At 47.6% G+C, this 23,986-nt stretch overlaps 1 long non-coding RNA gene across 1 annotated transcript; it reads right to left on the minus strand.

Annotated features, from left to right (window-relative positions):
- Positions 1 to 12,165: 12,165 nt before the first annotated feature.
- LOC105512164 lies at positions 12,166 to 15,842 on the minus strand. Its single transcript, XR_001001820.1, has 2 exons — positions 15,268 to 15,842; positions 12,166 to 15,039 (listed from the first exon to the last, which is right to left on the minus strand). It is a non-coding gene; the product is annotated as an uncharacterized LOC105512164 (long non-coding RNA).
- Between the last annotated feature and the right edge of the window lie 8,144 nt (positions 15,843 to 23,986).

The raw sequence follows: 23,986 nt of genomic DNA on the forward strand, positions 1-23,986 counted from the left end.
AAAACAAAAAAATTTAAAAAATTAAAAAAATAGAAAAAAACCATCAGCAAGATCCAACACTTAAAAGGCAAACTACAAATGTGAACGATGTTTTGTAATAGGTAAGGGTAAATGTCCTCAACACAGTTTTCACAAAGCAATGAAAACATAGGTGAAGCCCAACACAGATCAGCTCTAACAGACAAGATATATCCGTTCAACCTCACAGAATCCAAAAGTGCAAATTAAAATACTGAGATACCATTTCTTGCCTTCAAATCAGCAAAGATAAAAACAAAGATGGTGAGGGGCCAGACCATGGGGACCCCCCACCGGTCACCGGCTGGGAGCATGGGCTCTGCCTGCCTGGGAGGAGGGTGCTTGGCAACAGAAGTCCAACTGCTCACAGCCTCTGGGCCGGTTTCTTTCACTGCTAAGAAACTGCCATAAGGAAATGGTCAGATGTGTGCACAACAGTGTCTCAGGAAACAGAGAAACTCACCCCACCCTATTTCAATAAAGTCAGAAAAAATCCTCATCAGAAAACAGAATAGTGTTTCATTAAAAAAAAAAAAAAAATTAAAGCCCATACACATCTTTCTGGAGTGGAGGCAGGTGGCTTCTGCCTTATTTGTGAGATAGGAAAGTAGTGGAAGTAAAGACTTTGGCATCTTGCTCCAGGCACCTAGCTTCCAGCTCTATTGTAGAACAACGAGCCTAGTGAAAGAGGAGTGGACTGACGCGGCGGAAGCCATGGCAGATCCCTATGCAGAATGGCAGTGCTGCTGAAGATGGTCAGTTAGGGAGGAGACAAAGGGGCCCCCGCTCAGCAGCCTCCAAAAAACCCCCGTGCACCAGACAGGACAATGTGTTCATGATGGTGGCCTTGAGACTCTGAAGAAATGGCAAGTTCTGGTCTATATAAGCCCTCGTAAGGCAGGAAAGCATGCAATATATTTTGTAAAAAGTTCCAGCAGGCTGTGGACACCAGGAATAGGCTGTTCAGGGGTTGGGCACAGAGGTCAGGTGCTGGACACTAGAACAGGACTCCACTCCGACATTCTGGGTACACAGAACTTCCCAGTGAGAAGAGCTAGTCACACAGTAGCAGAGGCTTGGAAAGCAACCCACCCTCGCACAACTCTCTCTGAATGTGACCTTGGCTGCAAGCTGGGTTTGTATGAACTTACTGGCATTTTTAACAAGACAGTGTGTATAGAAGCATTTCAACTGCAAAGACCACTGAACTGGACACTGTCAGCGTGACGGTAACAAGTAACCATTAGGCAGAGCAAAATGTAAATAAAAGTACTCTGTGATGGGGGTAGTCAGTCAGATGGGGTGGGGTCGGCCAGGGGCAGTGGGAACAACTAGAGTCGAGGTAGACAGAACAAGACCAGCTTTCTGTGTAATGCAAAGTCAAATTAAACAGATGTGAGTGGATGGAAAGATGCACCTTATTCTTATATAAGACAACGGCATGAAGACATCACAGGGAAGGTTAAGGTAAACATGCAGCCTGGAATAGCCTGGAGAATTCTGGAAAAGTAGAATAATGAGGTAGGGCTTCCCTTTCGCTATTTTAAAGTACAGATTACACTATGTAAAACCATTAGGAACTGGCATGTGAATAGACAGATCAATAGCTAATAGCTGTATTAGCCAGAAAATGGTGTAAGAACAACAGGCTAACTAACCCTGTCACTTGTTACACTAAAATTAATTAAGTCCAGATAGAGCCCTCCAAAATAAAAATAAAAAGAGAGTTAGGAGAAAACATGGGGTTTAACAACAACAAAAAAATCTTCAGCCGGATAAACCTTTTCGAACTACTCATAAAATCCAGAAACCATAAAAGAAAATTAGTGTATATATATATATAAAAAAAAGGAAGAGCAAAATATTGCAACAAAACTTAAAGATCAGTGAGAAACAGGAATGTATTTGCAAAGGGTTAATTTCCTTAATATGTAAAGAGCTCTTATTAATCAGTAAGTATACAACCCAACAGAAATGCAAATCAAAACTACAATTAAATACTATTTGCCACTTCTCACATTAACAAATAACCAAGTTTAAGAGCACAGCCTGGGTGAAGGTGTGGGGAAATGTCAATGGGACCCACCTCCCTGCAGTGGGAGCTGGGGGCATCCACCATATTCGGAAATTCACATATGCTGTGCCCAGAACTCCTCCTGAGCAAACCTTTCCCTCGCAGAGGTACTTGCCCATGTACATACATACACATGTACACAGACATGCAGTATAGCCTTATCTACAGTAAAAATTGCTGAAAACAACTTAATGGTTCCCCAAAAAGGGAATGGGTAATTCAAACACAGCTACCACACAGATGATGAAAAGACCAAGGCAGACATGAACATAGACATGCAGTGCTCGCCTACATGTACTAGTAACTCAATAGTCCAAAGTGCAAGAAGGGCTACGTGGTGTACCCACGCCTGTACAGCTTTATACATACACAGGTTCCCTGGAAAGAAACTGCAGCAACTGGCCGCGACAGTGGCCTCTGTGGGAAGGGAGGCTGGGGGTTAGAGAAAGATGCCCTTGAATCACCCACAGGGTTTGAAGTTCGAACATGTGCAGGTATTGCTTTGAACAGTTTTCACACATCCATTCATAGGTGAAATTAACCGGAAGGAAACCAGCAAAGCATTTGCCTTTGGGGTCAGCACAGGAGCAAGAGCTTGCTTTAACACACAGATGGTGGGTCACACAGTTGTCACCTTGACAGAAAAGTAAGAGGGACAGCACACCAGTCACTCTAGGAGCTGAGGCCAGAGGAACTCAGGTATTGCCTTCTAAAGGTAGTTAAGTCCACCGGGGCAGATGCCAAGCCGGGTGGTGCCTGGCTGTGTACAATGTTCAGCTCCCTGTGCCCCTATGAGTGACCCTATGAGGTAAGAGCCAGAGCCGGGCTCACACCTGAGCTCCTGGCATGTGGCGGCCCCTTACAGGACACAGAGTGTGTACGCTTAGGCCCTGAAGCTGCCACGCTGTGCCCAGCGGAGGGCAGGTGCAGACAGCACTCCTTCCCAGACCAGGATGCCATGTAAGATTTCAACAAACTAAAGAGACAAGTGAATAAGAGATCATTAAATACCACTTTTTACAAATGTCACAGCTGCTTTCATAGAATAGTTTGTTTTTTGTTTATTTAATCTGCTTAGGGGAAAGAATACCAGGAATTAGACTCTGGGACCTGCAGGATCCACTACTGTTTTGTGCTAAGCTAGGCGCCATGTTATACTCCATTCTGGTATAGACAGGCAGTTGTAGCCACTAAGCAGTTTTACCCAAATTCCATGGCACATGAGGAGAGGACCAGCATTATTCTATTTTGGCAGCAGACACTTTCAACCCATCTCACAAAACAGTGTCACCAACCAGATGTGCCAAGAGCCAGAGCAGGTGAAGATGCCTACAGATGCTGCCTCCTCTGGATACTGCCTCTGGGTGCCTCAGCTCTGCACCCACAGGAATGCAAAAGAGATCCCTGCAGCACTCTTTGCGATGGCTAGAAAACTCTGTAAATAACCTCAAAGCTATCACTAGAAAAATGGTTAAAATAACCACACCAACACACACAATATTACATGTTATAGAGTCATAAAAATAATGGTACACATTGTATGATTCCATTTTAGGGCAGAGAATAATAGGATAAATTTTAGTACATCCACAGCCAGAAAATGTCTGAAGGAATATAAATGAAGTTGTCATTAGTAGTTATCTTAGAGGTCGGGGATTATAGAGGAACTTCTATTTTCTACACGGCCTTTTTCTGTAGTGTTTGAATTTTAATTACAAGACTAGTGATTTATAAATTCATACACTCCACAGCCCCATCCATTATGACAGCACGTAATATACTAACATTAGCCATGGACTTACCTAAATCTGCATAATTTTGGTCTCTTCAGGACAGTTGCTGCAATGCAGGCACAAGCAGAGGACAAAGCCACAGTATGACCTGGGTGCAGAGCACTAGGTTGGGGATCCCCAGCAGACACATGACAAGAGCAATTTAAAAAATTATACCTTGACAAAATTATACATGATCCTATGTCTTGGACCCTGGGAGTCTTATCAGCATTAAGCCCATGAATGCTAAATTCACACACAGATGACAAGAATCTATTGTACCAATTAAAGTCTTAGTAGGTCACTGCATACATGATAGACCAAAGAAGGCAACTAGCAGAAATTTAAGTTTCATATATAGAGCGTCATAGAGGATATGAACAACAGATACTCTCATACTTAGGTATGCAAAGCTGGACACCCACTCTGGAGGGCAACAGGGCAGAATGGAGGAAAACGTCAGATTCACGTCCTACGACCCAGGAATTTTGCTTCTTGGTACCTACCCTGAGAAATGCTCATGCATTGTGCACAAGGGGTTGTGTATGACAATGATCACACAGTATTGTTTGTAATATCAAAAGATTAGAATACTGTAAATTTCCATTAATAGCAGAAGGGCTAAACTCATAGACATTCCGTGCAGCAGTTGAAAACAATGAGGGCAGTTCTCTGTGTACTCCCAGGCATCTCCCTACTGTTAAATGAAAAAGTAATCATAATGTACAATAGTATTTTACCACTTCTATAGTATCAATAAAATACAATAGTATTTTACCACTTCTATAGAAAAGAAACAATGCAACATCTTTTTCAGATACAAATGGAAGTGAATAAGAAGAGGTATAGCAGGAAACACAGCAAAATGGTAACACTGGTTACCTCTGGAGGGTGGGGGATTGTAGTGTCAACCTTGTCAGTCACCTTTCAACTCTGTGTAACAAGAAAACACCCACATATGACTTCTACAAGGACACTAAGAAACAGTGTCGTTGAGAAGCAACCTAGTCGCCATGGATGGGAGAACTGATGAACTGACTGAGGTCTGGTCACATGATGAGCTCTATCCAGTAAACAAAATAAATGATCTACCCCCGGGCAGGGGCTGAACTTTACCATCGTATTAAATGAGAATGTTCCATAAGATTACATGCAAAATAACAACTTTTCTATAAGAATAACTAAAATATAAATATATACTTTGAAAAACACATTTAGATCAGATTCTTTTACAAAGTTATATGAAAAGAAAGCAAGTGAGAGATAAACCCACGATTCAGGATGATTACTACCTCGGCCTAGTGGGTGGCAGGGGGCGGCAGGGGAAGGTGGGTAGTCTGGGACTACATAAGTGGAAGGGGTTACTGTCTGTATTGTCCTAGTTTTTGTATTGGATAGGAGATTCAGAAATGCTTACTACATTATTAAAAAACAATTAAGGAAAGCAAATAAAAGACAGCCATGTTATGTCCTGAATCAAAGACTAACATTTACCCAGTTCTGTGTATTTTGAGTTCCAACAGAGAGAATATTCTTGCCTTAGAGGAGTGTTCTAGCCTCCATTTACTAGATTTTAAAGCATAATGAAAAGTGATGATCATTAAATTCCACTGCATTTTATTAAAAACAACAACAAAAACTGGAGCCTAAAATTTCCAGAAATAGATACAGACAGAAAATGTTAAGAACCATTTGATCCAGCAATCCCACTCCTGGGTATCTACCCAAAGGAAAAGAAGTCATTATACCAGAAAGACACTTGATGGCAGCACAATTCACAATTGCAAAGATATGAACCCACCCCACCAACCAGTGAGTGGATAAATAAAATGTGGTATCACTATACCATTGAATATGACTTAGCAATAAAAAAGAACAAAATAATGGTTTTTTTGCAGCAATTTGATGGAGTTGGAGGATATTATTCTAAGTGGAGCAACTCAGGAATGGAAAACCAAACACTGTGTGTTCTCACTTATGAGTGAGAGCTAACTTATGGGTACAAAAAGGTATACAGAGTGACAACGGACACTAGAGACTCAAAGTGGGGAGGGCAAGGGGGGGACGGATAAAAACCACATATTGGGTACAATGTACACTACTCAGGTGACTGGTGCAGTAAAATCTCAGACTTCACTACTGTAGAATTCATCTATATGACCAAAAGCCATTTGTACCCCAAAAGCCACTGAAATTTAAAAATATATATATACCCACACGCGCGCACGCACGCGCGCACACACGAAGAAAAAAAAGAAAATTATAAGAAGTTAATATTGACAGGCCTGGAACAAAAAAACAAAGACAGTATTTAGTCATTCAAATTTTGCTATTTCAACTTCATCAGTGTAAATAATTAATTTAAATGGAGAGGAGTATTCATTGTAACCATAGGAATACATACATGTTTAGCTACTAAAGAAAAAGTAATCAGAAGCAAATTCAATGGACTTATCAGTTATTATTAGACTTATCAAAGACTTATCAGACTGATTTTTAAGGTCCTGGTACAATAGATACTTTTTGCACCAACAATAACAGAACAATGGAGGATAAGGTTTACAATCGTAAGTGGCAAATGTGGCCTTCCCAATGATACTAAGAGTTCATGATCATTATAAAGGTCAATATGAAAATTTCACATGGTTAGTGGTCAAAGAGGAAACATGCAGATAGAAACTGTGGGAAAATAGAAAATTATAAAAACCACTCGATCCAGCAATCCCACTACTGGGTATCTACCCAAAGGAGAATAAATCATACCAAAAAGACACCTGATCACAGCACAATTCAGAATTGCAAAGATATGGAACCAACCTACATCCCATCAACTGATGAGTGGATAAAGAAAGGTGAGTACAGAAATATAGACTAAGACAACTAAAATACCTTAAAAAAATACCTTATAACGTTGGATTTGGCATGGATTTCTCGGACATGACACCAAAAGCACAGACAACAAAAATAAAAACAGATAAATTAGACTATTTCAAAACTCAAAACTTCTGTCCATCAAAGAACACAATCAACAAAGTGAAAAAGTAACCTCATGGAATAAGAGAATGTATTTGCAAATCATATATCTGATAGAGGGTTAATATCCAGAATACAGAAACTCCCACAAGTCAACAAGAACCCTAATAACCCAATTTTTAAAATAGTCAAAGGACTTGAAGAGACATTTTTCCAAAAACAACATACAAATGACCAGCAAGCATATAAAAAGATGCTCAGCATCACTCATCATTAGGGAAATGCAAATCAAAACCACAATGAAATGTCACCTTACACCCACTAGGATGGCAGCGACCTAAAAAAGCAGAAAATAACAACCATTGGGGAGGATGTGGGAAACTTAGAACCCTTGTGCACTCTTGGTGAGAATGTAAAACGGTGTAGTTGCTATGAAAAACATACAGTGGTTCCTCAAGAAATTAAAAATAGAAATACCATAAGATTTAGTAATACCACTCTGGCTATATACCCAAAAGAACTGAAGGTAGGATCTCAAAAAGATGTGTGTACATTACAGCATTATACTTGTAAATACAATAATATAGGTATTTGTACACAGCACCATTATTTACAATAGCCAAAAGCAACCCAAGTGTCCACTGATGGATGAATGGATAAACAAAATATGACATAAAATACAATATTATTTGGCTTTTAAAAAGGAAGGAAATTCTGACACATGCTACAACATAGATGCATCTTGAGGACACTGTGTTCAGCAAAATAAGCCAGTCACAAACAAATACTTCATGATTTAACTGATATGAAGTACCTGGAGTAGTCAAACTCACAGAAAGTAGAAAGAATGGTGGTTGCCAGGGCTGGAGGGAATGGAATGTTTAATATTATTTAATGGGTCCAGAGTTTCAGTTTTGTAAGATGAAAGAGTTCTGGAGATTGGTTGTACAACAATGGAAACATACTTAACACTACTGAAAGTATACTTAAAAATGATTCAGATGGTAAACTTCCATTATATGTATTTCACCGCAAAAATTTTTACGAGTAGCAACAAATAAATAAAATTGCAAAAACCTGATGTTAGCAGCTATGTAGGGAAATGGATACAATATACTTACAACAGGAAGTACAGCTTTCTGGAGTCATTTGAGTCTGTGAAGAGTTATAAAAGCCTAAGTGCTCACTGCCCAGGCATGCCACTCCGGGGATATATATGTACACTAAATTTACAGAGATGCTCACAGCTGCACGATTTAAAATAGTCAAAACAGTTTAACAACTCAAGAGATGGGCTAAATATCCTTTAGTACAAGCACAATGGCATAAAATCATGCAATCATTCATTCATTCATGATCTTTTTTGAGGATGAACAAGCAGATGAAAGTTATGCTTTCCACAGAAAAATACACACAATTTCAGAGCATTTATAGACTTCTAGAAACCCATCCATGGGACTTCCTCTGGGAAGGTTAAGAATCCTGAGAAAAAGCCTCTTCCAATGTGTTTGTGAACTCTGCTGGTACAGGGAAATATTAGTGGAAACAAAACTAAGTGTAGAAACAGATCAGACCAGAACATGCACACTGATTCCCGTTGCATGAAAAGTCCGGCGCCAGGCGGGCAGGCAGCCAGCCAGCCACAGAACAGGGAGAGGGACCCAGGAGGAAGGGGCTAGACCTGACGCTAGGCACCAGAGGAGGTGGGAAAGGAGGGCAGAGGCAGGAGAGTTCACTGTGAGAGCTCAACAAGGAGTAGCTGCTGCCAAACATCTACATTCATTTACTCGCATTTCACAGACACAGGCTCGGGGAGGTTAAGTGACTTGCTCCCAGACATAAAGTTGCCAAGTAGTCCAGTCAGGATTCGAACCAGCTCCAGTGCCCTACTAGGTCCAAATCTACTTAGATGGGGAAACAGAGTCAGGGACGAGCAACAACCAGAGGCCCATTCAGGAAACACCAGCCTGCCCTCGAGGTCTTCTGCAGTGAACTCTCCCACTGTGACAACAACCCTCACAGGACAGGGCTCTCTGGTCACAGGAGGTGGGCTCTGAGAGCACCATGCCCCTCCTCACACACAGACTCCACAACACGCTCCACCGGCAATAAGGTTTCAATGTAAAAAAATGAAACCATACAAGTTCCACAGGAAAGTATGGATTAATATTTATATACTCTTGGGGTGGAAAAGATCTACACATAACAAGTTCAGAAACCACAGTGATAAACTATCCTCAGAAAATCATGTAACTTTTATCTATCTGAAACACAAAATTAAAAGGCAATCTATAAGCTGGAAAAAATATTTGCATCAAATATAACAAAATATTATTAATATCCTTAAGATGTAAATAGCTTTTACAAAACAACCAATAGAAAAATGACTAATTAGGAATTCGAAAATCATACACACACGCACACACACCACAAATGGTCAATCAACCTACGGTAGAGATGTTCAATCGCCAACAGACAAAGCAATGCTCACACCCACAGGGAAAGCAGACTCGATCCACTGGAGGAGCAAAGTTTTCAACGTGATAAAGCCCGTTCTGAGGAAGAGGGGAAGGCATCAGGTTTGCCTCACTAGTGACAACACTAATAGAAGAAAATCCCTCCCTGATGGGCCGTTGAGCAATATGAACCTGAAGTCTTAAGAGTTTAACAGAGTCATTTCCTTCTCGAAATGTATTTAGCATTCCCAAAGAGATAACAGACGTGAAAAAGTCTGAGCTACAAGGAAAGTCATCACAAGTATTATTTGCTAAGAGGAAAAAAACTAGAAAATACCCTGTATGTCCACTGAATCAAGATTGTTTAAATTGATACAGCCATGCAAGGGAACATCCTGTCATCATTAAAAGAAAGTGTTCATTATATACTAAATAGTCACAAAATAGAATTTATGGCATAATTCCATTTTTGTATAAAAATGTACTTATCCCACGCATACAAAAGAAATCCTCCAAAAGCAAATATGCCCATAATGATTGTTAATGGTAAGATTACTGAGGACTTTTTTAAAAAATTTCCTTATTTGCAAACTTTAAACTTTTTTTTTTTAACATATTAGAACTCAGTGAAGAATTATTTAAAAGAGAGGAAAGGCAGTGCAGGGCTGGGGGTCCTGGAGGGTGGTGGCGGGTCATCCTAACCAGCAGGCTGGAAGGTGCTGGAGAGGATGTCCTCACTCAGAGGAAGGTCACAGTTACCTGCCTTGGAACATGTACCTGCTCATCTTTTCATGTTAGTGTTCATTTTGCTATCTTCCTGTTGCCATTTCCAAACAGCATCAGTATGTTTTTGTTTGTTAAATATGAACATTTAAAACACATCATAAACATCTGTAAGCCTATTTGGGCATGTCTTCATTTCATGCCAGCACTGCACTGTAACGAGTAGCACACAGAGCCAGAGGGTAACACTTCCTCCAGAGGCCTCACTGCACACGGAGAGTCAGCCCTGGCATTAAGGGTCCTTGGAATCCCTTAACAGTCACACTCGATAAGATGCACCGAGGGCAGCTGAGTCAATCTCTTTTTTGTAACACAGGCTGTTCCTGCAGTTCTCATTGTCGCCAACCTGGGCATACTGAGGAGCCTCAACCAATACTGGCTCTCAGGGTCCTTTCCTTTTTAAAAGAAGTTCAACTTTGGCTATTCTTTTTTTTGGTTTTTTTTTTTTGAGACGGAGTCTCGCTCTGTCGCCCAAACTGGAGTGCAGTGGCCAGATCTCAGCTCACTGCAAGCTCCGCCTTTTGGGTTCACGCCATTCTCCTGCCTCAGCCTCCCTAGTAGCTAGGACTACAGGCACCCGCCACCTCGCCCGGCTAGTTTTTTTGTATTTTTTAGTTTTTTTTTTTTTTTTTTTTTTTTTTTGTATTTTTTAGTAGAGACGGGGTTTCACCGGGTTAGCCAGGATGGTCTTGATCTCCTGACCTCGTGATCCGCCCGTCTCAGCCTCCCAAAGTGCTGGGATTACAGGCTTGAGCCACCGCGCCCGGCCATTTACACAGAGGCATCTATAGCAGTTATCTTCCAGGGTGGAAGCAAGTTTTGTAATAATCATAAAAAACAAGAGGAGAAACAAAGAGTTCTGAAAAGAAGACAGGGTGGTTATAGAGGTGCTGGGGTAAAGGCAAAGCAAAGGGGTAAGATAGGAAAGGAGGTCTGGATTGTTTCTGGGGCATCCAGGGAAAGGAGTGGCAAGCAGGAAAAGGGCCCTGGACCCTGCACACAGCAGTGCCCCATTCTGGCAGTGCCATGAGCACAGACAGGTTTGCTGGGTGGGTGGCTCAGTGACTTCTTTCCAGCACTCAACCCATTTGTCAGTAGTGTACACGTGGAGGGGTCACCCAGATACAACGGCACAGGTAAATAAGACACAGTTGTAAGGATGGCAGCCAGTCCCGCAGCTCATGAGAAGGAAAGAATCCTTCAGGTCATGATCCCTCACCATTTGTGTTGGTCCCCCTGGCCAGTCCCAGTTCAGCCCTTATCTCCCCTTCTCAGGCCAACAGGCTCAGATGAGTAGAACAAGCCTCCCTTGCTGCTCCCTTTGAAACAAGCACCTTCCCTTTTCAGCACAGAGGCTGGCAGTGGCTTCCATTCTACGCCCAATGTTTGTCTCCTGTAAGCATAAACCTTACACCCCAAGAGGTAACACCGAACTGCAGTGCAAGGACAGAACAGTCCCACCCAGGACACAGAGGCAGTCTGCAAGCCAAGATGTACCCTCCAGATTCCATGTGCTTCTGCTCACACCTTTGCACAGCCTCTGCTTGCTTAGTGTAGCGCACACACAGGGAAGCCCAGACGTTTTAGTCACTCACCAAAAGGAAAAAACAAGCCAAATTCTTTAGTGAGATAAGAATTACACATATACTTAGACCCAAATCCCAGACACGTTCTAGCCTCCCAAAGACTATGCAATATACATGTGTCCATTTCTGTTTTTATTCAGACTTTCCCCTAACCAAACAAAAATAAGTACCACTTAGAACTCTAACCAGGTAATGTTTTAAAATATTATGGCAAAGTACTCCCCACCTACACACACCCACCTTCACTGGCTTGAGTGGTGCATCACATTTCAAACAAATGATTACCAACTCCCAAGAGATACCCTCCCCACCCAGCAGTCTGCAGACCACTTGGGATAATACCAGTTCTATCTGTGGTTACCATGCTCTCCTACATGGCCTTAATTACTTGGAGTGAGCAAATCTAGACCTAAATCTACAATATGAAGATACATCCACAACTTCCTTATGAAGGCAATGTGATAGGGGTCGAGAAATGTAACATAGCAATACAACAATTCTCGTGAGTTTAGAACTCAAACCTTTATTTGTGCTGTAAAGTGGAAGAAAAGTGATTAGTAACTACGTACATGACGTAACAGAATTAGTTCTTACCATACAGAGCAACACACCAGTACTTTTAACCATCTACTTTTACAGTTTCAATTTCACAACAGCATACCGGAGACTATTTCCCCATACAGGCATGAGTAATACACTCTAAATCCAACAACAGGAATTGTTTGCATCATCCCCAAGTCACTGGTTAAGAACTAAACTACCATGTCAACATATTTTTAAACATTTAAAAAACGGAACCCAGAAGACAGAAAGATCCCAAGGATAAAAATAACCATGATTTTAAAAATTTTAAGTGAAACTTAAAGGGAAGAAGGAAATGATAAAAGGCCATTGGTATTACTTTACCAATTCAATAGACGCAGCTCAGAACCAAGCAGGGTTTTCAGATCACACATGTAGTAAAGGCACCTCACCCACTCCCTCCCCATAATACCCCTCCCCTTTCCTTTTTAGCTCGTTTTCCACACGGATTTTAGGTGATAGTTTCCCCTCTAGTCTTGGATCATTTATAAAGCACAAACATTCAAACTAAAAAGACAATAAATTATTCATTCTAACCTTAGCTAAGGTACATGGATTCTGTCTGCTACCAAGTATTAATTTTACAGTGACCACAAAAGGTTATTTGGTTCTTGTTACAAAGACTATGATTTGAAGATACCAGGTAGGCAAAAATTTTGCCATTATTAATACGGACCAAACACAGAAAAGGCAACAGAAGTGTTTCTAAGGCACAATTTACATACAAAATTCCCTTGAAATGCACTGCAATTTCACTTCACTCATGATTTTCAATCACAATGTATCTGTGACAAATGAGTTACAAATCCAGAGAAGCCCATCTAATCTCGTCTTAAGCGGTCCCTTAAATATGTCAAAAGCTCACAATGTAGGCATTTACAAGGCTTTTCTAAGACTTCCAGCTCCTGAAAAATCACACCTTCACAGCTTCAGATTGACCACCTAAGTTGCTAAGGGGCAGCGAAGGATGCTGATCTACTGCGTCTGCAAATCTGACACCCATCTTTCTAATGACTAATTCACTTGATAACACCCACACCCCAAACAAAACAACCCTCTAAAACAGGCTGCCTTGGTCACCAGGAGGAAGTTGGTAAAGACACTTGCCCTGCCTGTGAGATGGCATCATACACCCCTCCCTGTGGTTCTCGGGAAAACGGGTGACTCTGTGTCATGTTTTCGGTTACACTTTTTCAGTCTTCCCCACCTTGCAGCAAAGCAAAACAATTTTGTTTTGGGTTTTCTTTTCTTTTTTTTGCACTTAAAGATCTAAGCTTTGGGAAAGCTTCTAAGAAACTTGTCACTTCCAAGTAACAACTTAACCAACACTAACTTATTATTAGTATTTTCTTGGCTCACCCACCGCACAAAACTCCCCAAAGCCCCAGAGAATTCCCTTCAACCTGCATTTCCTACCACCCACACTATATACCTAACCAACCCTCTCCCCTTCTTCACCCTCATCCCTCCCAGTCCCAGTGCCGAGCTGCACACCCCCATCCCCCACACTGCAACTCCCACGTGACCAGTGCCAAGCTGTCTCCTTCTCCCCGTCTCCCACAACTCCCACCTCAGGGTCCTCTTATTAGAATGCCAAAAAAGCATTATGAAATCTAACGAAGTTCAGGTGTAAAAAAACGAAGCAAGAACAAAAGAGCACTACCGGTATGCCCACCATTCCCTTCTTAGTAATCTGCAATGCAATCACAATGCCCAAACTAGACCTGCCATTTCTCACACACACATTTGGGAATGACCAACTTGTACCCTCCCAGAGCTTAGCATAACACAATGACACTCTTGACAATCTGCTTCCTCTAATACATTCCCCGTCTAAGGCATTTAAAATTAAACAGCTTTCCAACACCCCAAGTTATTTCATCAGGCTAAGAACTTCTCCGAGCAACGCACAGGCAGGCAGGCAAACAGGGAGGGTAGGTGAGAGGTCACGGGGCTCCATCTGCAAGCTCCATCTATAAGGCATCAATCTGCGTTGTGGCATCAACGTTAAAATGTTCTACAGCTTAGGGATCTTCTTGAAGCAAGGTTCCAAGCACAGAACTAGTATGACCGGAGGCTCAATTTAGAAGACGCAGCATCTGAAAACCTTTACCCCAGGAAAGGAGGGGTGACTGCTGGCATTCATGGGCTCTGGAACAAGCATTTATTCAAAGCTGATGGCCCCTCGAGCCGGATGCATCTGCTGAGGATATTTTAAGATTGCCCCCCATAAGCTCATCTGAAAACTTTAAATGGTAGCCTCCTGAATACAGGGCTTCCCCAGCAAGGCCTGGAAACATGACATTGGAGAACTTCCTCCTCCTAAGCCTCTGGAAATTCAATCTGCAGGCATCAACTGAGGCGGGCTCTCTCCTCCAGGGTCTCCCCTCCTGCACTGCTAGGACTCACACTGGCCAGGGGCTCCATGTCTCCCGGTTCCATCTGCTCGTCATGAGGAACACTATAGTAACAAACCACGGTCCATGAGGCATTTTTGTGACTTTCAGCTGGATGGCTGCAGGCCCACCCAGGGGTGCACATTCACTCCCCACCCTCTCTGCAGGCAAGCAACACCGATCCGCCCCACCCCAGCCTCAGCGGGAAGGCCTCTCTTTCTCCACCATTACCAACAATACCGACTCCAACAGCCACTCGGCTACTGTCCCGGGCTTACCAGACGACCAGGTAATGTTTTAAGTGAATGGGTTAAGTTAAAGGGAGGAGGAGGGGTGGAGTGAGCTCACAGAAGAGTTTAGCGCCAAACCTAGAGAAAAGTCCAAAAGGAGCACTGCCACCTGGAAAATAAAGCGTTGGTCAATGTTGTCCCAACACCCGAGCAGTGTGCCTCCGCAGTCCCCGCCTGTCAAACATGCTAGGTGCTGCACCAGTCACCAGTGAGGATGGCGCCTTAACTCCGCGTCACGCCTCAGACCACCCCTCACCTCCGCCCAGGGGCCTGGCTTCGCACCCAGACGTGGACGCTCCACCAGGCTGGGCCCAGTCTGGGAGCGAAAATTACATACCACCCTGGGCCAGAGCGGTCAGCCCCGCCGAGCTAAGTTCAGTTCCACAAGACCAGGCCTCATCCCCAGGCGGGTTCACAGCCCTTGGTCTGGAAAAAAAGGGGCTGCTGGCATGGACAAGTTCAAGCTCGGCCCTCCCGGCCCTTCTGCAGCCCTGCACCCACTGCCTGCCTTCCTGATCATTTCCAGGGCCGCAGCGGCCCATTCCTCCTGGCTCCTCCACCCCTTCTACCTCTCCCTGCCTTCCTCCTTCCACACAGACCAACGCACGGGGGCTCGCTCAGCCATGCAAGAGCGGCGCCCTCCCAGAGGTCAAGTTCCCCCTCCAGCAGGCAGTAGGGACAGCCTGGCCTGGAGCATGGCTGTCCTCTCTGGGGGCTCCTGCGGGCATTTTCCACGCAGCCTGCCCCACTGTGGTTTCTTCAGACCTAGTCTCCTTGTCAAGCTTCCTTCTTGCAACCCCTGGCCCCCCAGTCTCATCTAACTCAATCATCTCTCTCTGTCCCGAGGCCCTGAACTGGCCACTTCCTCCCATACAACTACACCCAAGAGCGCTTCCCTCCCTATCACTAACTTCTGCTGCATCGGCCACAACTTTTGCTTTTATAGCCCTCAGCCGCGTCACCGGGGTCACTGTTCAACGGAACGATTCCTCCACGGCCACCGGAAAAAAAAGTCCCTCCCCGACCCAGCCCGGGCAGACGACCCGGGCGGTGCATGGTCGCCCAGGCGCCTCCCACGCAAGGACCCCAGTTTATCCCCGCTTCTCCTTAGCAGTGCTTTTTGGGATCGCGGACAGCGCTCAAAGTGATATTTGGAAGGCGGATGCCATGACGGAGAAGACTCTTCCTGGGTGTTGTCGGGGTCGGGCGGGGCGCGCTTCCCAGAGAGAGGGGCTCGGGAAGAAGCGGGCGGGAGCACCCTCCTAAGTGGGCGACAGGAGCCGCCGGGGTCGCCTCAGGTCACCACGCCCCGACGAGGCCCGAAAGAAGGGCCGGCAGAACGTCTGGAAAATTCCAGGCGGCGGCGGAGGGATCTCTGCAGAGGGCGCGTCCAGCCGGGAGACGCGCGTGACTCTCGGGCGGCGGCTCCTAGTCGGGCTCGGCCAGTGACGTCAGCGTCCGGGCGCGGGGTGGGGGCGGGGCGGCCCAGAAGCCCAGCGGGGCGCTGCGAGGGGACGTGGAACGCCCCGCACCCCAACAGGCGGTTTCTGTGGTCTGGAAACCCTGCTGCGGGCTGATGGCGTCCAGGATCCAGTGGGTGACAACATGGAGCCCCGTGGAGCCGCGCGGGCGCTTCGGGGACAGGCGTCGTGGTTGTGACTGTTCCCAGGGGCCTGGCGAGGGGACGTGTTTTCCTGAGAACGCGCATCCCTGACGCGGTAGAACATTGAAGAAGTGTGTTCAGGATGGATTAAGTGGGAAAAGGCCGTTGCAAAATAATGTAAAACCAAGATTTTGTGCGGAAAGCAGTATCTGTCATAGCCGAGGGACCGGCTGTGGGCTCATTTTACATTTGCGTGGGGATGGGGAGAAAGGTTATTTGTTTATTTATTTGCCGCATATGCAAGCAGGCACCCCCAGCCTGGCTTTTCTGGAAGCAAACCTGGTGAACTCCTGAGCCCTCCACCAAGGGGGGCGGGACCCGAATGTCTGGAGAGGACTTTGGACCGTGTGGCGGGCACCTCCCTTGCTAGGGGGTGCAGGGTGATGAGGAAGCCCTGGCCCCTGAGGTAGACGTAGAAAAAGGACCCCGGTCTAAGTAACCAGAACGGAAAATGGGATCTGACAGGAACTCCTTGCCAGGAACCTCTCCCTGGTTAACACCCACACCCCATACAAAACAACCCCCTAAAAACAGGCTCCCTTGGCAACCAGGAGGAAGCTGATGACATTTCGCCTGCGTCTGTGAGGTGGCATCAGCAGGCAGGGCTGGGCCCGACATGCACCCCTCCCTGTGCTTCTCGGAAAACTGGTGACTGTGTGTCATCTGACCATCAGCACAGAAGGTGGTGACGTGGCAAGCCCTGGCTTGCTCCCTGGCGGCTGCTTAGCCCTGTTTTTCTGCCAGGGGAAGATTCTGGCAGCGAGGCCTCCTCCAGGATCTGCCCCATCGGTCTCGTCCTGACTATGTCTCCCGAGGTGGGTTGGGGTGGGGCGATTTGGCTTGAAAGAACCGTGTGGAAAGAGAGAATTGTCTGTCAGAATGTTCTAGAAAGCTGGGCAGCTTATGAAACCTATGGACTGACTCTTCCCTGCTGCTTCACAGTACTGGGCGGTGGAGTCAGCTAGCCCTTTCTTTTATCTCACCAGGCACCTGAGAGGTGGGTCATCCCCACTGTAGTGCTGTTTCCCGGCCCCAGATGATGTCTTAACTTGCTTTTCTCTATCTCAGGTCTCAAAATCTCTCTAATTCACACACATCATTCCCAAATCCCAGAAACAAACTACGGTAGATTTTATTTTTCAAAAAAGAGTGGGATCCAATTGCTTTTGAAGGCCAAGGTGGGAGGATTGCTTAGAGGCCAGGAGTTCGAAACCAGCCTGGGAAACACAGCAAGACCCTATCTGTACAATAAAAAAAAAAAAAAAAAAAAAGCCAGGTGCACATGACTGCCTGTAGTCCCAGCTATCGGGGAGACTGAGGCAGCAGGATCTCTTGAGCCTAGGAGTTTGAGGCTGCAGTGAGCTAGGATTATGCCACTGCACTCCAGGCTGGGCAATACAGTGAGACCCCTTCTGATATATGTATATATTTTCTTTCTTAAGTAGGGAGAATTATTGACATACAAAGCATAGGATTCTGTAAAGCATGGGCTTCCCTGTCATAAAGGGAACCAAGGCTCTTTTGTGCCCTTGTGTCTGGAGCTGCCTCTGCCACCCTGGGTTTTGGGCACTGTTTCAGAGGGTCCTTATGTAGAAGCTTTGCTGGCCTCCAATTTCCACACATTTCATTTTTCTCAGGAAAGGAACGTATTTAAGGAGAGAGGAGCTGAGGGTAGACAACCACATGGGTATCTCCTGCCTTAAGGGGCCAAAGCTGTGCCCACAGTAAGAAGGGTACACATTGGACCTGGGTTCTGCTCTCTCCTTCTGCAAATAAGTCTAAAAATACCTCTGCCCTGCTGGAGGGCGAGAGCAGGGAGGCTGGTGTCAGCAGATTTCTCTAGATCAAAACAAGTTGTTCCAGAAAACAGCAGCAAACAGAGGCCCTTGGATTCCGGGGTGGGGCTGGGTGGTGAAGGCCCCACCCTGCCCGGGTGGGTGGCCACCACCTGCTTCTTCCCAGGCAGGCAGAGGAACAGGAGGGGGCTGCTTTGGCAACATCTGGATTCCAGGGTCTGGGCCCTGTCTCCAAGGCCTTCCTTTCTTTTCTTTTTTTTGATGGAGTCTTACTCTGTTGCCCAGGTTAGAGTGCAGTGGTGTGATCTCGGCTCACTGCACCCTCCACCTTCCGGGTTCAAGCGATTTTCCCGTCTTAGCCTCCCGAGTAGCTGGGATTACAGGCTTACACCACCACGCTGGCTAATCTTCTTTTTTGTATTTCTAGTAGAGACAAGGTTTCACCACGTTGGCCAGGTTGATCTCAAACTCCTGGCCTCAAGTGATCCGCCTGCCTCGACCTCTGAAAGTGCTGGTATTACATGGGTAGCCACAGCGCCTGGCTCTGTCTCTAAGCCCTTTCTTGCGTCTATTGCCAGTCAGGATCACTGGTCTCCCGGGTGCCTGGCCCCCACATCTTGTTGTGAAGCCAAGTCAGTTCTGTGGTTTCCAAACATATAGACAGACCAGTCCCAGGAAGTACCTGGGTTTTCCCATAGGAGCCCCTGGAAAAGGGGAGCAGGAGCTGGGTAAGAAAGGGTGGTGCTTCAGGCTTATACCAAGGGCAGGACAATGACAGTGTTGCTACTACTGCTTGAGAAAGTGTAGGGCCCCAGCCCTCCATTCTCCATGGGTCCAGTTCTGGAGCTGTGGCCTCCAGGGCCATTTTGGGCTCCCTGCTCACCAGAGATCTGAGGCCTAGGCCCTTTCTGAGCCCTGAGGCCCCTCAGCTCAGGGCCTGGGTCTGGAAACTGCAGTGTCATTGTGTGCTGGCCGGGAGCCCGTCTTTCATGCCTTGTAGCCAAGGCAGGAAACATAAGCTGGGCCCCACCCCCAACTCTAACCGGCCTCTTCCTGTGAGCCTCTGGCCTGCTCTGCCCCCACCTCTCATGTGACCGGGGCAGGCCACCGCACCCAGCCTTGCTTCCCCCATTTTGAGGCTTCTCTCGGCCTTAACATCTCTTGATTCTGACAGTGTAGTTTTTCCTGGAACACTCTTCACCCAGTTGCTGCCTAGTCCACTCCCACTGCTCCTTCAGGCTCTGCCCCAAGGTCACCACTCAGCCAGCCTCCTGACCACGGCTGTCAAGCACCCCCCGAACTTCATCTCCTCGAGGGAAGGGTTTCGGTCTGTTTTGCCTCAGATTGCTGTCCCCTGGCACGGGACTCTGCACTTTATGTTTTGTAAAGGTCACTGAGCACGGTGAGGCTCTGGGTAAATATTTGTGGACTGACTGAGGAAGGGAGTTCCCAGGTCAGCACAAATGTGATGACAGGCCCAGGTCTGTGGGTTCCTAGGTCAGGAGGCTGGAGAGGGAAGGGCAACAGCTGCTCTCTGTGGACTGGGACTGCCTGGGGTGGTCAAAGGGAACTGGGGTGCACTCTCAGCCACACGTTGGCAGAGGCAGAGGCATTTGAGGGAGAGGGGACTCCCACGGCCCTGGTTTACAAAGCCTGGGTGAGGTGAGCATGTCCCGGAGCTGCTGCACCCACAGGAACCGACTGTCCCAGCCCCAGCCCCAGCCCCACGGGCCCTTCCTCCTTCCCAATTGTCGTGGGCCCTCCCTCAGCACCTCCCATACCACCCCCTCCATACTGAGCCCTCCAGCTATTTTTAACACTTTGACCTAATGTGGGCTGGTCCACCACGTGTGCTGGAAAGCAGGCTGCCCGCCAGGAAGGTGAGGCAGGGGAGGGACCCTCAGGAGGGAGCGTCTCACTCTTGCATTTGACCCCTGACTCCTCGGGCTGTGTGGGGTCTGTGTGTGCCGTTTCCTCACTACTGCCGAGGCAGATCTAAGGGGGGCTTCCTCTGCGCAGGGCCAAGCCCCAGGCCTCAGGCTGTGCTTTACAGGAAAGAACTTTGTGGTGTCAGCCCCTGCATCTGGATCTCCTGGGACTACCCCCTGTTCCCTGCCATGCTAGAGTTCCTGGGCGCCTGCCCCTTACCCCAGGCCCTGGTCCCCAGTCCTCCTGAGCACGCACCCACTCCTTGGAGCCTTGCCTGAGCTGGCACCCCAGAACACTCTGCCCTCCTTGCCTCCTCCTGCCTCTTCACTAGCTCACTGTCACCTCTGTCTCCTGTAGCCCCATCCTAACGGTCACAGCGCTCACCAGACCTTTCCTGTTCCCATCCTGCCATGCTGAGCGCCTGTGTCCTCACTCCTGTTCCCGCAGAGGGAAGGCCTGTGGAATGCGTGTTTGGGCCCCATGGCCCTGCCTCCCCGGGCTGTCCTGCACCTCCAGCGGCCCCTAGACCTCCTCCAACCCTCCCCACCCCTCCTTGGCCAAATAAGCAAGCCCAGCTTTCCTAGGCCCCACACTTTTGCCTGTGCCAACCTTTCCAGCCTCCTCTCCAAGCTCACCCACTGGGAATCCTGGCACCAGCTCCTCTGAGCAGGGAGCCCGGGTGCTGACATCCCACTACCTCCACCCCAGGTTTGCAAAGCCCTCTCTCTTCTCCAGGACCGCCAGCAGCCCCCACTGCCAGAGCCTACCACTTTCTCTTGGGTCCCTGCTGACGGGAATGGCGCACTGTGCTTGTCCCAGTGGCCCCATCACAGCACCGGTTGTGACTGTCCTTGAATCTCTGAAGGAGGCTTTTCTGCCCCAACCCACCTTGGTCTGATTGAATGCCCTCTGTGAGCAAGTTGGCCGTGGTGCCAGGGCTTCCGCGGGGGAGTAGAACCCCCCTGCCCGTGAGGCTGCTGACCTTGACGATGCTGTATGGGAAGACTGGCTAGGAGAACCTGTCAGGGTCACTTCCACCCCCACAACAAAGTGCCAAGGTCAGATGGGCACCGGACAAATAAGTCCTTGGGAAGAGCTGGGACTGTTACTGTTCTCTCTTTTTCAAATTATACCAAATAGTTAAAAATAGCAGGAGGACTTAGTGTGTGAGGCGGGGACAGGAGGTGCTGGAAGAGGACCCAGGGCAGCTGGGAAGGAGGAAGGGCCCAGGGGCAGAGGCCGGACAGTCAGCTGCCTCAGGAGGGAGGCGACTAGTGCCAGGTTGTGCTCACCCCATCTCTTAGATGTCTCCAAATAGCCCCAGTTTAAGTATTTTTACTAAGTTGTCATTTCACAGAAAAACACACGTCTAAAGCAGAATCCGTTTCCAGGACATGGATGCTGATCTTTGGAAAACTCAGGACCCATCACGAAGCTGAAGAATGCCCCCCCTTACCACCAGGGAAACAAACCCCTTACCCTGTGTTCTTGAAAGTTGGGGACCCCCATCATGGGCCCAGTGGCAGGAAGAAGGTCAGGGCAGTCAGGAGCCAGGACTCCCACTCTGAGAGGTGGTGAGCACGCAGCGCCAGACCCAAGGCCCCCCAGATTCTGCTGTGGGGCACGACCCTGGTTCCAGGTTGCCTGGGCTGGCGGTACTGTTCACTGTCCCTGCAGCCCGTCGGGAGGAAAGAGTGGGCTCAGCTGCCCCCTGCTGGCCGCAGCCAAACCAGCAACCTGCCGATGGGCGCAGGCTCCGCCCCACCCATGCTGTCCGCCCAATGCGGGCGAGAGGCACTGGACTTGCTGCTTAAAACTGAAGTCCTTAGACCCAGGCCCAGCCCTGCACCCCCGTTCTGGGTGAAGTTGGGTAGTCTGCCTACTTTTTTTGAAATGTGGGGTGGATTTGGAGAGGGAGAAAATGCCAGGTCGCTCTAAAGTCCTCTGCGCTAGGGAGAAGAATGAGCGATGAGAATCTGTCCCGAAGCCTGCACCTCCTTTGGGTCAGAACTGTCAGTGTCCCTTAAGCTCAAAGTCACAGGCTTTGGTTGACTGACCCTGCTCCATCCCATGCCCTCTCATTTTGCTCCATTTACCTGTATCCTACTGAGCCGGTCAGGCCCCCTCCTCCAGGAAGCCTTCTTTGATCACTGCTCCCCCTACCAGTCTATTGTCTGTTCGTCTTTGTCTTGTGTTGGGTGGTGGCCGGCACATCTGTTGGGGCATAATGTGTGTGCAAAGTGACCCATTTTCCTGGTCTTTATGTTCTTATCCCTGGTGTCATCTGAAAAGCTGCCTGGACTCTGATCTGATGTCTCCATGGGTAACTCAGTTGCTAATCCTGCAACTCTGTGTGCAGGGAGCAGTTGGAATTCCTGCTCCCTGACAAGTGTCAGAGGCCCCTGGCACATCCTCCCCAGCCCTCTCCTTTCCAGCTTTATCTGTGCCCCTTGCACCTTTGTTTTGTCAGACTGAGCATGACAGCGTCCTGGGTCGCCTTGGTTGCTGTGGCTTTTCTGAGTCCCAGCAGCACCTCTGGCCTCCCGTGGGTCTCTCCATGCACTACCACTTGGCTGGGGGCTGGCACATGAAGCCTCAGCTGTGGGTCTGCGCGGGCTTCTTGCTGGGCTTGGGTTGTGGCTGGAGCCTCCTGTGTCCAGCTGGCACTGGGTTGGGAAGCCCCCAGGAATGCCCCAGCTGCTGCGGTAAGTGGATAATGACCTGGAAACACAGCCTCAGAAGGGATAGTAGGATCACATGTGTTGACTGTTCTGGTCACCTCTGCTACCTGCATTCTGAAGAGCTAGGGATCGTCTGGGGACTGGGGACTGTGAAGACCTTGTCCCACTGCACTATCCTCAGGGGCAGTCTGGGCAGAGCCTCTTCAGGTCTTCCGGCCTCTGGATCCAGGTGCTGGCTGAGCCAGGCTGTGTGTGCCAGGCTGGCGGGGTGGGGAGTCACTCCTGCTGCTCCGTGCAACCCAAGTGTAGCTAGGATTTGAAAATAACAGCCTTTGCTGCGTTAAAGAGCCCCAAAGAAGTCCAAGACAATAATCTGTAGGGTGGTGGTAAGGGTTAAACTGTGTTCCCCCAAAAGGATATGTTCAAGTCCTAACCCTCAGTGCATCAGAAAGTGACATGATGTGGGACTAGGATCATTGCAGGTGTTATTAGTTAAGATGAGGTCGTGGTGGAGTAGGGTGGGCCCGTAGTCTAATCTGACTGGTGTGCTTGTAAGAACACAGCCATGTGAAGACACAGACACTAAGGAAGATGCCAGGCAACCACATAGGCAGAGACTGGCTGTGCAGCCGCAAGCCAATGAATGCCTGAATGGCCAGCAAGGCACCAGAAGCTAGGAGCAGAAAAGGAAGGACTCCCAGGGTTGCAGAGGGAGCACGGCCCTGCTGAAACCTGGATTTTGGGCTTGTAGCCCCCAGAACTGTGAGACAATCTGTTCACTTTTTTTTTTTTTTTTTGAGACAGAGTTTTGCTCTGTCACCCAGTGCAATGGCACGATCTCGGCTCACTGCAACCTCCACCTCCCAGGTTCAAGCGATTCTCCTGCCTCAACCTCCTGAGTAGCTGGGATTACAAGCATGCTCCACCATGCCCGGCTAATATTGTATTTTTAGTAGAGACGGGGTTTCACCATGTTGTCCAGACTGG

This window comes from Colobus angolensis, unplaced genomic scaffold, assembly GCF_000951035.1.
Source record: "Colobus angolensis palliatus isolate OR3802 unplaced genomic scaffold, Cang.pa_1.0 Scaffold21, whole genome shotgun sequence".
In the NCBI taxonomy this organism is placed as follows: domain Eukaryota; kingdom Metazoa; phylum Chordata; class Mammalia; order Primates; family Cercopithecidae; genus Colobus; species Colobus angolensis.